Source organism: Anoplophora glabripennis, unplaced genomic scaffold (genome assembly GCF_000390285.2).
Source record: "Anoplophora glabripennis isolate ALB-LARVAE unplaced genomic scaffold, Agla_2.0 scaffold258, whole genome shotgun sequence".
Lineage (NCBI taxonomy): Eukaryota > Metazoa > Arthropoda > Insecta > Coleoptera > Cerambycidae > Anoplophora > Anoplophora glabripennis.
Window position 1 is genome coordinate 229,928 of NW_019416390.1, and position 14,440 is coordinate 244,367.

General features: G+C 31.4%; 1 long non-coding RNA gene across 1 annotated transcript in view; it reads left to right on the forward strand.

Annotated features, from left to right (window-relative positions):
- LOC111691298 overlaps positions 1 to 14,440 on the forward strand; it is a 185,647-nt gene that overhangs the window by 170,770 nt on the left and 437 nt on the right. The window lies entirely within an intron of this gene.

The window sequence follows — 14,440 nt, forward strand, 5'->3', positions numbered from 1 at the left end:
TGTAAGGGGCTATCCAAACATAACTTTGTCATGTGGACGCTGAGGGAGTTTGTGAGTCTTGACATACTGAAGTTATATTACTACGGACAGGTTTACCCTATCCTAAGCTATTGTATCCTCTGTTGGGGTAATGGTTCGGGTATTGACAATTTAATGATTGCGCAAAAACGAATCATTCGAACTATGCTGTTTAAAACAAGGCGTCATTCTTGTCGCCAATTATTTAAAGACTTGGGAATCTTGACCGCAGTCTCAATGTATATTTTAGAGTGCGCGATGTATGTCAGGGTTCACAGGTCTGAATTTACGCAGTTCGCGGATAGACATTTGGCGTTTGACCTCAGAGATAGGCATGCTGTCGTGGTACCTAGACACAGATTGGCAAAGTCAGCTAATGGTCCTTTTATTATGGCACCTAAAATATATAACCACCTTCCAGTTAATATAAGAAATATTCAGAGCATCCCGTCCTTCAAAAAGTCGTGTAGAGTGTTACTTTTGACAAAATCGTTCTACACGGTGCGTGAGTTTTTTGAGTGTAGTTCTCTTTGATTGTTGTTTGTTATCTTGCATTGAGCAAATTGACTTTATAGTCAATGATTGTGTCATTGTTATTTATTTGTTATATATTTGTATAAATTCTTATTGTGAATTTTATTGTATTTACTTGACGTTTTCCATGCATTGTATTATGTCTCAGGAGAAATAAAGCATATTATTATTATTATTATTATTATTATTACTTTCCGGAAAAATAATTTTCCTGTTTCGTTTCCAAGAGCCCACCCTGTATATTTTAAAGGTTTTATTTAATATTACTTAAATGTTACATGAATTTTAATTGGACATTCCATGACAACAGGTTATCATGGAAAGTTTTAGGAATTTTACCATACTTTTTATTACGATGAATAGCAATAAAGCCTTTTGATAACTAGAAGTGTCTTTATTTTTAGAAATAAGTATGACTGAAATATTTTTAGTTATTAAAAAATTAAGGATTGATTGAAAATCATAAAAAATCGCAGTTTTAGTATTGTAATTCTAGATGCCTTCAAGGCAGGATCAGTGTTACATAGATTAGAAATTTTCCGGAGATATAAACTATAACTATGAGTAATGTGATGTAGTCGGAGAACTTTATCAAATTACAAATATTTGTCTGTTTTTTTTAAAACACGTGTGATTATGCTTTACTTGATAATAATGCATCATACATAATATAAACGTTTTATATAAAAATTTTTGTATTTTCTCGTTAGCTTTAGATAATTTTAATCAACCACTCCATATTGATTCAGTTTTCACTTATCGCTTCATAATACAAAGATTTTTTTTAAATTAAACATATCATTAATACTTAATGCAAAATGTAGATAATTAAACATCATTCTAAAACTGGTCATGCAATTTTTATGATTATTAGGTACTCTATCTGTTGAACTGAGCAGATGTACGAAAACAAGAATTTCTTTCTCAGAAATACTAGTGAGCTGAAGTATCTATAGCTTGCAAGTAGTTGTAGGCATGCATTACAAGTGTGGAAATCTTGTATCTGTATATTTAATTATTGTATAATTAAATACTATGCAGGGCTGGAAAATCCACATGGTCCATTTGCCTTTACATAAAGCGACAAAGTAAAGTAAAGAAATCCGTGCGATAGACAAGGATGGCTATAGTGAAGACGTTTCATAATCTGAATAGTCACGGCCCGTTTCGGACTAGAAGTGGGAGTGACTATTCAGATTATGAAACGTCTTCAATGTAACCATCCTTGTCTATCGCACAGATTTCTATGACACTTTATCGCTCTCACGTAACGGCCGATGTACCAAGGGGACTTTCCGAACCTGTATATCTGTACATTTAATTTTTGCATAATTAGGGAATAGAAACCATCAACTAAATATGTGCATTATTTATCACAAATGTAGAAGGATAGAAAATATGTTTTATTTGTACAGGGTATAACAGCAGCTTGCGACGAACTTTCAAGACTGATCGTCGTCAAACCGAACAAAAAAAATTGCCCATTATTTGTGGTTTATTTGTACATTTATTAGCATGTTGTCTAATCAACCAATTTATGTTGAAATGACTGAGTTCAATTTTAGTAATTAATATCAATGAAAATATTACTAATTTCAGTCTGTGAATATAATCGTTTGACCCTACCATTTTAATACATAATATCTTGATAGCTACTTAGTACTTAACAAGTTCAACCAACCAAACAACCTAGAAATTATTAAATAAATGTTACTTAACAATTAGTTCCACTGGATGTGCTTCTTTTATACAATAACGTTATTTATATGTGCAGATATTTTTATATTTTATTAGGGAATTCGATTTTGGTGAACGCGCTGCTATTAATAAAATTGATATAGTAATGAATAAAACACTTAAATGTTTTGTATTTTATGCATTAATAAATCCTAATGCATTGCAGTTTATTAGCGCCATTGAAAATATTTTACATGATTTAACTTAAAATAACATTTCGTTTATATAAATTTAAATAAATTATGTATATTACTGTGGTGTATTTATAGATATGTATAATTAATTCTGATTTATTTTCTATTGGACTAATAGAAGTGTTATTTAAAGATTTTCTTCGTTTCAATTCTTGAATTTATCAATTTTTAAACTAATGTTTATTAATAGTATTCGATCTTTGTTGTTTCAACTTATGTTTTATGTAATTAGGAAATAAACTTTTCTACGTTTTATACTATCACTTTCCTGGCTAAGAAAAGAAATTTTATAAAAAATAACACAGAAGTAGATGTATAAGAATATATCATCAACATATTAATCAACAGTTAAACATAAACCACAAGGATTGTAATGGCCTTTATAAACAGCTTTTTTTAATTATTGTAACCAAGTATTAGAACATAGCGGCTTTCTTTGCGAGATTCATTGCTAAAAGAAATTAAACCTACAATTAAACTGTCTGTAAAACTGAAGACCGACGTTGTAAGAAAAGTTAAATTGACAACACTAAATTAGTCGATATATGTGCTTAATTAACACATCCTTACTGACATTTTTACGAATTTTTTTTTTGGACAAACGTTCCGTTTTATATCGTTCTATCATTCTAATTAGAAAAAAAGTAAAAACGAAAATAAAAATGAAGACGGAAAAGGGTAAGTCGAATTTCTCCTCGGCAAGTTAGTTATTCGTGGTATCAAATTGCACAACCTTGATCGCCCTGTTAGGAGAATATTTACTATTTTATTATATGTGTCATAGATACTATTTAGAGAACAATAAGTATTTATTTTTAATAAATGTGCTAAATTTATCACATATGCATTAGAAATGATCTAATAAAAAAAATTATCTAATTAACCAAAAACTTTTACAAAAATTTTACAAGAGGAAAAAAGGGACGGGTATTTTTCACAGTTCTAGCGACTGAACGAAACAGCTTGGGTTAAAGGTAATTTGAATCGCAGATAACAGTGGCAGCTCTAAGTACAGGGAATATTGCTACATCCTATATAATTGTTTTAGAAAGAAAAACACATTTTTTTGCTTACATTAACTTTAATTCATACTATTTTATTGGCTCCTTTTGATACGACTTGTAGGTTTCTTAAAAAATAGTAAATTCCAGTGAATTTTGTGTAGCAGCACACAACAGAAAGTTAACATTCTCTATAGTGGAAATCTTCTTTAATTAATACTTCTGTTGATAAAATGGCACCATCGCTATGTCATTGCAGAAGCCCGTTTGCAATGAAATACTGGAATGTTACAAAATTACTTTTCTCCCCCTTTTCATATCAGTGATTAATTTTTATTTAAGGGAAAATGTGTAGTGAAAAAAACATACTTTATTCCTCAAAAACGTATTACTGAATATATTATTACCGAATATTCAGTTTATGATTTGTACTAAAGTCGGCAGAAAAATTCTCAATAACGTGTTATTCGCAATATTAAGAATTCTACTAAACGTAGGAAATTGAAAGGGGGAATGTTGATGGATAAAAAATAGTCTGAATTTAATCGCTGTCGTTAATACTTAAACACCTTTGGAATATGTAAGTACCTATAATTTGAAATATTTTCAATTTAAATACAAGTAACAAATATTCCACAATTGTGGATTTGTTGAGGAGGAAATAATATTTTTTATTTCTTGTCACAGTCACAGACTTGGTAAAAGTAATCACCATTCAGTGTGGGAATGGGACAAATTTGAGAAACCTTATTAGGCAGATGGAAGCTGAATGCTAAATGGTGTCAATCTGTGACAGTTAAGATAAAGCCTTCCATTTCATCGTAATAAAAGGAAAAAAGTTTAAGGAAATATTTTTTCGTTTACTATGTTAGAAAACTAATAATTATTAAAATACATACATCAGAAGTGTGTAATATATTACATTTTAAATGGATAAATAATAGTTGTTCACTTTTATTTAATCAGTATTGGATTTTATTTATAAATGTTATCCAAAATTAAGTTTTAAAAAATATTTTTTGGCTGTAGATTATGATAGCATTGTGTGATGCAAACTCTATAGGTTCTGATCTAATGATAACCTCAAGAGCTCAAAATTAACAAATGAACATAAGTAAAAAAAGCAAATAGATTAATTCCATAAGCAAACCATGTTTACTCTCTTACTTTTAGTTTAACCGGCTGGTTGTACAATTTCCGAGTTAGTTGACCCCCTTCGTCGGTTTAGACATTTAGACGTTTCGAGAGACATATAGTTCTCTTCCTCAGAAGAAATTGTGAAATTGAAATTTAAGTCTTCTCGCTTATATTTCATTTTAGTGGATGAGTCGTATCCAAATTCCAGGAGGCCTCTTTCATAGCACCTACTAGGTTAGTAGAAAAGCTTTCAACTGACCCATTATCTATTGAAATGCTTTAAACCTTCGGATTTATTTTTTGGCGCTGGCTCCTGGCTTGGCTTTATTCTTTGGGATCTTTACCAAAGGCACAGAAAGTCCTGAACGAATTGGACGTTAGATGGATGATTTAGATCTTGAATGATGCATTCATAACAAATTTTCATGATTGTTTCATTTGCAGTCTTTCAAAACATTGAATAACTCAATATTGGAAGTCCTTAAAAAATCATACTAAATGTCCTTTTATTCCAAGTTGATAGCTCCCAGAAAAAATACATTTAATATTTTATTCAAATCCCGGTAAATTGTTATTACCATTTTTAAATTCCACCATTTTTATAAATCATTTAATGCAGTTGCAGATTATTTGTACACTTTTGTCTTTTATGTTGAAAGTTTTGTTCGTTTATAATACAGAACAGTCAATTTTTAATATTTTTAAAGACGCTTCAAAATGTGTTTTTTCGCTCTAAAATGGTTAGACTTAGCGTGATCTGGCTTCGGTACCCAGATGCCTACTGCGCGCCATTTCTTAGTGTTATCCTTGATTTAAAAAGAAGCGAACTTTTTTATTACCTTTAATATTAATTTGCTGGAAAATCGCAAATAAAAAAGTTATAAATAAATTTTCTATCCTGTTAAGGTTTTAAAATTTTGATTAATTCTTTTCTCGTAAGTTCAGTTTGTTAGCTTATTTAAATGAAAAAAAAGTTATGGTAAATAATAATTAAAAACCAACAAATCTGAGGTTGCGCAAATATTGAGCTTTTAAGAGAGTATCAAAGGGACTTCTACTATTATTTTTGTAAGTAGAATCACCCCTTAAATTTTTTGCTCATATTTTCTGGACTCATAAAAAAATTCATGGAAGAAGTAATTTTGATAAAGAAATAATTGTTTCTCGGGCTGTAGGGCATTCGGCACCGTCATGTTGAAACCACATGTCGTCTACATCCATGTCTTGCAATTTAGACAAAAAACTGGATTATCAAGTCGCGATAGCGACCACCATTAACTGTTATTGCCTTCCCAGCTGCATTTTCGAAGAAGAATGGTCCGATGATGCCTCCAGCCCAAAATGCACACCAAACAGTGATACGTTGTGGATGCATTTGATTCTCAATAATCACTTGTGAATTTTCTGAACCCCAAATACGACAATTTTGTGGTTTAAAGAAGGCATCAAAATGAAAATAGCTGTAGATGATTTTATGGGAAGAATCAGCATCAACAGTTTTGTAAATATGAAGATGCAAATCTATAGGGAAAATACGCTATAGAGAGCCGAATGTTCCTGGACTCTCAGCGACACTCTCACGAACTCCTTGTGTTGAACGACTTGTTGAAGGATGGCCAGGGTGTTTAAGATCACTAGTTGATCGAGTCTCCTTGATTTTTTCAGTTAATCTCTTCACGGTTGATAAAGTTAAATCACTATACCATACAAATGGTACAAAATTCAAATTTTGCGTGTAGTGATATAAGAAATAAAAAAATTATAAGTACTTACATATTTTAATACACAAATTATAAGTATTGCCAATAACCAAAATATGAATCTCAGACTCGTTGCATATATGTATATACATTCAAAAGTAAAAAAAAACAATGACTCTGCAATCCTTACCTCACGTTAAACCATTATGTAACATTAGCCTTTGTGTAGATAATGCGTTTATTGTGTTTCTTGGGCATTATCTAACTTTCAATGCATTTTGTGTAAATCTTCACGATACTGTCTATCCTCCTTGTTAACTGAAACGTAATTAAGAGAGAAATGGAGCCTGCACATTCCTTTTACCAAGCACCTTGGCCACATGAGCGTGATAGTAACATCAATTGAACTGAGCTTGGTAACGAGGAGGTCACATTGTTCTGCGAATTATAAAGTACATTGGGTTTAAGTAACTCTCATTCCATTTTCGAATTAAGTAGGAGATGCTGCAGTGGGTATTTGATAAATAACAATAACCTACTAGACGACATTAATTATCATTTAAGGATATATTTATTTTCTGCTACTGTAAATATACAGGGAGATCCTTAAGTAATTGTACATAGAAGTATGGTAGATTTGTGACTTTAAAATATTACGATTTGAGCCAACTTGCCTTAATAAAATATTGATAATTAGAAAGATACAGGGCGTTAAAAGTGAAATTTCAAAATCTATTTTTCGCAATAACTTGAACGTTTTTGGACATCTATACAAAGAAATTTTTAACTGGGGTTTTTTTGGCATGGGAAATCATAATTTGGTATCTAATTTAATGTATCTTTTAGATGGCGGCACATAAGCCACATGTGTGGCATAAACTAAACTTTTTATGATGAAATTATGATTTCTCATACCAAAAAAACCCCAGATAATTTTTTTTTTGTATAAATGTCCAAAAATGTTCAATTTATTGAGAAAAATAAATTTAAGTTTCACTTTCAACACACTGTATCTTTCTTATTATCAATATTTTATTAAGGCAAGTTGGCTCAAATCGCAATATTTTAAAGTCACAAATCTATTATACTTCTATGTAGAATTACTTAAGAACCACCCTGTATGGGCTTAATTGAATGTGACAAAAACTAGTCTAAACACCTTAAATCAAGCAATAATACTGCTCAGTGAAGGTGGACATATTATATTAGATATGGGAAAAGTAAAAAATCCTTGATTTAATGTGATTTAACTTTCTTCTTTGGGGTTCTTAGGGTTTTTTGAAGTTTAAGCCATCAAGCCCACGACCACCCCCTCTTTGAAGGAGGAAATTGAGCTCTGTATCAACGAAATTCAGCTGCATTTACATATGTAAAACGTCCATGGAATATTTTGACAAAATAGTGCATAGTGCAGCAAACCTGTGGAAGTCATTTGTTCGATATGTTATTTCACAATACTGTAGGTATATTTTCCGAATCAATAAAAAAATTACAATTTCTAATTAAAAAACCGTGTTTTCTATCAAAATTACTTCTTGCGTGCATTTTGTGACACCCTCTATTAGGCTAGAGGTTTATTGACTTATTTTATTTATTCTCTTTGTGTTTTTGTACTTTTATGATCATATGATTGTTCAATATTAATTTCAAGTAGACCTACATTAGTTTGTCTTCTATAAGTCGTTAGTGAAACCGAAATCTTATGAACCTGATTCAATATTGATAGTAAAAACTAATTATAATGACAATTGGCGAATTAATAGAAGGGTTGGTACGTCTAACGGAAATGAAGAAAATATATAAGAAAACACAGTTGGCAGCTATATCTCTGGATGCCTTCCAGCTGTTGTTCCGATAAATTTTATTCCTTGGAAAAAATTGTGAATAAATAATATCAAACTTTTATGATGTCTTCAAAGACAGCGAAGTTGCGGTCAAACCTGATATTTTCTTGTGATAACGTTGTGCACATGTTTTGAGAAGTTAAGTAAATATGTATTTAAAATGTCTGAGAAATTATTTTTGTTTTATCTTATTTACCCACAGATTGTAAATATTTATGAGGAGAAATATTACAGAATACACTAAATTTATTACTGCTACATATGCTTACCTATTTAGAGACGACATGACAATGTAAGGGAAAAAGTACAGAACCTTCATAAATGATTACAATCCATATTTGCCAATTGCCATTTGGTCAATATTTGTTGAGACAAAATTCCAAGAAAAGAATACGCCAAAAAAGTTCTGTTATCGGAACTACTGTAACAATTTACCGCGGCACCTTGAAATTTTCCACGCTGTTTTCAGAATATTAAAAATTATATAAGGTGAATATATACCGGATGGTTCAAAGTGAGTGGCCTATTAGATTATTTCAGAACCTACTTCGATTTAAATTTTGAAAATTATAAATTTCAAATAATAATTTTGTTCCCGTAACACTTCCGGTTATACCGGAAGATGACGTCAACTTCGTTATTTTAAATGGAACACTGTATATATTTACATTTTTGGATACTCCGCTTCATTTTATTTTCATCAAGTTTCCCTATTTCTAAAATTATTCGTTTGCGAGATATTTAGCTTTTTAAGGGAAAAAATTAAAAATCAGAACTTACTTTAAAGCCGTGCGCATTCTACAGTTAGACAGATAAAGCAACAATATTTGCAGGATCAGGAGCTAAATACCTAAGCTGCATAACCATATTTTCGGAGTTACCGAATCTTTTAAAGGGTGGTAATAATTCAATACCGAGTTTGGTCCACTCGAAACCATCTAAACTTGATTTTTTGCAATGGAACCTCGTATATTTTTTCAAATTTGGACGTGCCATTTTATTCTCTTTCCATCCATACTACGGTTCTCTACACTTATGTCTTCTAGTTTTTATGTTATTTGAAGTTATTTGGGTACTCTACTGAAGTGGATTAATATTAGTATTATTTAACTATTCGTACATAACTTTGAGGATGGCTGTGAAAATTTTAGCGCGATTTCAAAACAAACGGCAACGCTGTCAACTATTATTATCATCAAGAAATTGTTGTTGTACCACTTTAAATAAAACGGATAGAAATAATTACACACATGAACTTATTATGAATTTAATATTTATGGGCAATGTGATGGGAATGAGGATTGCTTTCGTTGTACAGCAAAAATAAAACGCTCTCTCAACGATAAAAATAAACTATATTTATTGAAAACTAAGCTTGTGGAAAAGACGTGTTGACGGGGTGAGTGTTCGTTGGAGAGTTAGTGTGTGTGGAGTCGATCGTAGGCATATGAGTAAGCATCTGGTCGCCGGCGCCAGTCCGCCGTAGACCCTTCCTGGAACGCTGGTGCGTCCGACTGCGTCCTGCTGGCGCTCTTGACGTAATGCTTAAAAATGGGTCACTTGCGAACATGTGTACCCACAGGAATATTAGCACAACGTGTAGAAGATTTAATGAAAGAAGAAGATTACAAAGAAATTTCATTAATTTCGGATCTGCGTTGAAGTCTACAAGAACCTTACTAAAACCTGTTACAAATGAAGACAGTATAATCGATGTTTTAACAAATTTTGAGGCCAATCCTCATTCATCTCAACGTTGTGCTGGATAGGAGTCATGCATTTCAAGAAGATCAATTGAACGTAATGCAGGATTATAAGTTTGCAACACTTCAAGCTTTAAATCCCGAAGATTTTCCATGAAGAGTAAAGTTTTTATGAGTTAGTTTTAACTAAACTTCAAGAAAATGCAAATTCTTTAAATAAGGTCAAATCAACGGACGAGTCAAAATTTACCTGGGATGAACTTTTTAATCGTCGAAATCAGCATATTTGGGTAAGAGCATGTAGGTATCTGAAATAATCTATGGGCCACTCACTTTGAGCGACTCGTATAAAGTAGATTTTTTGCATTAAAATTTGTTTTTATTTCTTTTACGGTACAGTACAGTACAGTACAGTACAAATCATAAATATACTAGAATACAGTTACACCTTCGTAACTGCAAAACACAATATGCACTACAAGCTGCTACGGTGATCGCCACGCCGCCAATGTCTTTTTACCTCGGGTTAATTCCAAGAAAGTAGCACAGGTGTCGTCTTGGAATATTTCAACAACTATCGTACGGATTGTGCTACTATTTTATTTTCTTTTATATTCCATATTTAACTTCATAAGTATTATTTCATATTATTATGTAATATCTAATTAATTTCACAGAAGCTAGTGAAACTGAATTTCAATTTACTTTCAAATTGACTGTATTCTATAATATTCGCAAAACATAGAAGATTATTCAATAATATCCTTCTTTACTTTACATTAAAATTGAAATGAGCGAATAAACGGTGATGGAAATTAGTAAATTTCCTTTTTAGAACCCCCTTGTAAGTTAGCAATTTCCTTAGCTTTAAAAGGCAAAATAGTTTTAAAATACAAGAATTCTCACCAACTCCGGTAAAACTTACGTTCCACCTTAAACCTGTAATTCTCCCCTCGGGTTTTATTAAAAACTTCGGTCTATTAAGTTATCCCTTGTTTAAACACAAAGATAAATCATCACAAAATGTGTAATGGCAAAAGAGATTCGCAATTAATTTATCAGTTAGGTACTCTGAAATTCTATTTCTAGAATGTTTCCCGTATGGTTTGGTAAGCTGGATGACTCTCAGGGGTGCGATATTATAAAATGGTAACTTTGTCTGGATTAAAATGTGCAAACAGAAATCGATAGTTCCTTATAACACAATTTAATCTAGTTGCAAGACGATCTTTTTCAAGAATGCAGGATGCATTTTAAGTTCATAGTACTGTTGTAATCATAATTCAGTAAATTAATTAATTAACTGTTGGTTTAATTAATTAAAGACGAAAATTCGGTGAATTGGTCCACAAATATTTCAATCAGTGACGAAGATATCGAGGAGCTCTGGCATTGAAAACCCCAGAATTCTCCCTCAGAAAATAAGTAGCTTTCGAATTATTGCTTTTTTAATTTAAAATAACGACATTACTGAATAAATTAAAAATTTCTCCAAAACTATTCGATACATAAGAAAACGTATGGACGTAAAAAAAATTTCATTTGACAAACATTTAAATTTTTTGAGAATGATGGAGCTCTACATTATTCCTCAGAACAAAAAATCTCAATAATTTTTTATTGCGAAGCGAATAGTTTTGCAATTATTTTTGATTTATTCAGCAGTGTAGGAAGCTAATTTTCAATTTAAAAAAATAATAATTTAAAAATTACTTATTTGTTTTTTGAATAAAATTGAAGATTTTCTTTGAAATATTATTATGAATCAAATGCCCCAACCGAATTTCCAAAAAAAATCATAGGCGAGGAAATTTTGACTGTGCCACCTTAAGGTATCTCTGCCAATGGGTGACCAATTTGTAAATGAATTCAACCAAAGATATTTAAAAAATGTTATATTAACGTCAACAACTTCTACCGTTGAAACAACGGGTTTAGAACCTAAGTAGGTATAATAACAATTTTTAGCCAAAAATGATTCAAAGAACACGACACTAATATAACATGGGTTTAAAAACACCGTGTAAATTCCATAGTTGATTTTGATTTTTGATTGAAATTAAGGTGTTAAATTTAAACAGGAGATAAAAAGTAGCATTTTTGATTAAAAAGGATTTTTCTCAAATTTTTTGTTATTACAAATTTGTCTCTTTTAGAATTTGTCAACGAATTTGCATAAACTTCTTAAAGAAAATAATTTTTCAGAAATAAAGATTCATAACATAACATTCTGCTTTCATTTGGCTACGCCCATGACGACAGATGTGCAGACCAGAGGAAAATTATCTGCTGAAATTTTCAACTCGATTAGTAAAATGATTCATTCTTGGTACATGATTCTTATTGAAATATTGCAAAAACTGATTAAGTTATATCTCATTCTTAATGAAATATTAAACTAATGCAAAAAATTAAAGGTCAAAAGGAATTTTCGAAAATTTTTCTGTGATTTTTGACAGACTATATTTAGATGAAAAATGGTCGTATCGGGAATTTAAGAAAAGCATTTTAAGTTCTAAGATTCTAGTTTTTAGATTTTTCGGTTGAAATTTTTTAGAAGTTACGGTTATCATGCAATTCTAAGAAACAGCGCGACAAAAAATTTTTGCAAATTTTATTTTTTTTCCACGAACTTGGAAATTTTTTTTTCACTTAAGCCATTGCATGGACCAGATAGCTTGTTTATTCAGCTTCAACTTCCTTTTTTTTTTAATTTCGATATGACCATTTTTCATCGAAATAGCGGACTTTTAATGGAGTAGGATCCTTTTCTCTTCAATCATCGATATCTCGGCGACAAATGGTCATACAGAGACTTGAAGGGCAGTTTCGAAGACTGGAATAAATTTCCTATAACATGCTGCAGTAACTTTTCGGAAAATTTTATTTTTTCATCTTTTACACAAATTTTACACGGAAAAAAAGGGTAATTTATAGGTTTTTAGAAAATTGACGGCTAAATTAGAAATATTGATGAAATGACTAAAGTTAAGTATAAATTTTACAGTTCAATATACCCAGAAGAACCCTGTGAAGTTTCATCTCGATCTAGTGAACCGTTTCTTTGTTTCAAACAGTGAAACTTTTGAAAAAAATTAAAGGGTCACGTTTTTTTAGCTTAAACACTTCATAATCATGATTAACATTTTCTCACATTTTTACCGTTTGTCAAAAATCACAGAAAAATTTCGGAAATTCTATTGGCCTTCTAATTTTTTGCATTAGTTTATATCATATTTATAGACTAGGTATTGATAAAAATAAACAAATTAGCTAACATTTGATACTAGTCATTTTGTATATGACATGGATTTGGCTTCATATTAAAAACATATTTATATTATTTTCTGTATACCTACTATTGTTATGACTACTCCCTGGTCGCACAAGGGATATAGCTTAAACACGGTTTTTAACAAAACAAAAATACGAGGCCTGTTCAGAAAATAACTTTTTCAATTACGTGGTAATGGAGATATATGACATGTGGTTGGCAGCATTGCGTTGCGCATAACCTTCTCTGTAACCACATGTTCTTGGATTGTTCATATCTCATTTAATTTTCGTGATATTGTTATTTGAGTGCAACGTTTTAAGTATTAGTGACGGTTTTTGAAATGTGCGATTTTTTGAACAAGAATGCAACGTAAAATTTTACGTGAAACTAGGGAAAACTTTCACGGAATCGTTTCAACTTTTGAGACAAACTTACAGAGATGATGCTCTGGATCATAAGCAATGTTACGAAAAGTGGTCGTCAGTCAATTGAAGATGATTCTCGACCAGGAAGGCTATGGACTTCAACTGATGACTTCCATATTCAGAAAGTCAAAGACCTGGTGCGTGCAAATCGCTGATTGGCTATCAGAGAAATTGCAGAAGATATTAGAATCTCAGTTGGGTCATGCCATGAAATTTTAACTGAAAAATTGTTCCTCTTTTGATGACCGAATAACAGAAAGAAAATCGTGTGTACGTTTGTCGACAACTCGTTGAACAACTCAATGACGATGACAGTCTCGAACTTTGAATTCTTGCCTCAAGGTGAAATAGTGAATTGTGTGTACTATAAAGGTGTTTTACAACGGTTACGGGAAAAAATCCGCAAAAAGAGACCAGAGTTGTGGCGAGACAATGGTTCAGTGGTGTCAATTCGTCAGTTGTGTGCCAAAAAAAAGATTACTATTCCCTTTCATCCTCCTTTCTCGCCAGCCCTGGCTCCTTACAATTTTTTCTTATTTCCGAAATTAGTGCTGAGAGGACGCCGTTTTCAAAGTGCTGATGGCATCAAAGCAAATTCGTCACAGACCTTAAAGGCCATTTCAAATGAAGCTATCCAGGAATATACAATGAATAATAAAGTTAGTTTAAAAAAATATAGTTCGGTTATTTTCTGAACAAACCTTGCAATTATTAATACACTTTAAAAAATTACTACAGAAAACATGGTTTTACTTATACAACTATCTGGAGAATTGGTACATAGAAATATTTTATCCAATTCCTAGCCTTGTGGTGCAGGGGATATCTACCATTTCTACCATTTATCACTTGCAAGACTACTATTCATCT